Source organism: Lolium rigidum, chromosome 1, assembly GCF_022539505.1.
Source record: "Lolium rigidum isolate FL_2022 chromosome 1, APGP_CSIRO_Lrig_0.1, whole genome shotgun sequence".
Lineage (NCBI taxonomy): Eukaryota > Viridiplantae > Streptophyta > Magnoliopsida > Poales > Poaceae > Lolium > Lolium rigidum.
This window is the reverse complement of record NC_061508.1, coordinates 213643806-213645625: the sequence shown is the minus strand read 5'-3', so window position 1 is coordinate 213645625 and position 1820 is coordinate 213643806. Positions and strand designations below refer to the sequence as shown.

The following is a 1820-nucleotide window of genomic DNA, read 5'->3' as shown; positions in this document are numbered from 1 at the left end:
AAACAGAACAAGATGATTATATCAGTGTAAAAGAAAGAACCGGGATCCACAGTTCACTAGAGATGTCTCTCCATAAAGATAAGTAACATATTACAGCTGGGCAATTGACAGAATAAAGACCATACATAACAAGATGATTACTACGAGATTCGTTTGGGCATTACAACATAATAATACATAGACGGTAATCCAACTGCGTCTATAACTTATAATCCACCTTTCGGTTATCGCCCGAACCTCTTCCAGTATTAAGTTGCACGGAATAAACCTGATAATCAGGTGTATACGTGAGCATCCCTTCAATGTGCGACACGTGTCTAACACCGTTAAATAACACGTTAGCCTGGGACCAGTTGCCAGCGCGTACGTCACGATTTTTTCACTATCATTGATCTTGCTCTGTTAACACGTGAACGTTTTGAGTACTTTATTCCGTCTGCACAAACCACTTTTGGATTGTTTCCGTATCGCATCGCATTGCATCTTTGTACTCATTACCGTAACTGTAGTATTCCCACCTTTTGGAGTTTTGGGTGTCGAATTTCTAGGAGCCAGCGCGTGTGTACTTCGTTGTAAAATTCAGTTCGATTTCCTACAATATATCGCACTTTGACTAAACTCTCAAGATTTGGCAAAATCAAACGCACATGACACATGTACATACACAAATCAGTACGGGAGCCTGACGTTGAGCCTCCTGAGCCAGATGGAGTGCAGCACCATGTGGATCATGTCGAAGCGCCTGGCCGGCCGGTGGAGCACGAAGTGGCGCTGCGCTTGTAGAACTCTGGCGCGCAGCACACGGTACCTCCGCTCCGACACCCCCCGCAGGATGGCTGGCCTTCAGCTCCGGTATCCTCGCGGCAGCTGGTACCCCTCCGAGATGATCACCGGCACGCAGCCGGCGAAGACGGACTCGACCACCCTCGGGCTGGCCACCTCGAAGCCGCTCGGACAGAGGCAGAAGCGTGCCGTGGCCATGAGCGCGTGGTAGTTCTGCCCTGCGGGGAGGTACTCATGGACGCGCACGTCCGGGTCCCTGCCGACCCAGTGCTTCAGGAGCGCCCTGCGTATGTGGCCGTGCATGCTGCCGACGAAGAAGGCAAGCGTGGTCCTGTTCTCGGGAGGCAGGCCGAACGTGGGCCGGCGGAGGACGCCGTCGGCGAGGTTCACCTCCAGCAGCGTCGCGTCCTTCCGTGGCCGGAACCCTTCCGAAATGTTGGCGTTGCACACATGGTTTTAAATAGCCGGCTATAGCCTTTCAGGAGACCTGCCGCGCCGCTGCGGCTATGTCCTTTGTAGGCTAAATGAGAAAAAAACGCTAATAGCCGGCTATAGCCTAATTTAGCCCATGTTTAGCCTCTAATTTAGCCGCTAAATCTCTTGTATTTTGAATTTCTCTTCTCTTCTCTTTTTTATTTCTTGTTTTCCGAATTTGCGTTCAGTATAATTAGATAAAACTTGTGAGTTGAATATCTGAATACTTGTTTGCCTTGAATAGTTAAATAAGTTGTATCACGAATCGTATTTGAGTCATAGGTTTCCTCTTCTTTTGGTAAGATATGACAAAAATATTTCAAATTTTTGAAAAAAGGCTAAATGGAATAGCCCGCTATAACCCGGCTATAACCTCTAAAAAAATTGCGGCTAAATGAGATAGCCCGCTATTTTAAACTATGGTTGCCCATCACCCGGATCGCGTTGCCGTAGAACTGTGGGTTCCCCTCGGAGACCAGCGGTGCCCAATCCTGCCACGACAGGAGGACGTGGTCGGCGCCGCGGGACCGGTTCCAGTACGGGTGCCTCTCGGCCTGCAGTGC

At 49.5% G+C, this 1820-nt stretch overlaps 1 pseudogene; it reads right to left on the bottom strand.

Annotated features, from left to right (window-relative positions):
• Positions 1 to 669: 669 nt before the first annotated feature.
• On the bottom strand, positions 670 to 1230 carry LOC124654771 (annotated as a pseudogene).
• Between the last annotated feature and the right edge of the window lie 590 nt (positions 1231 to 1820).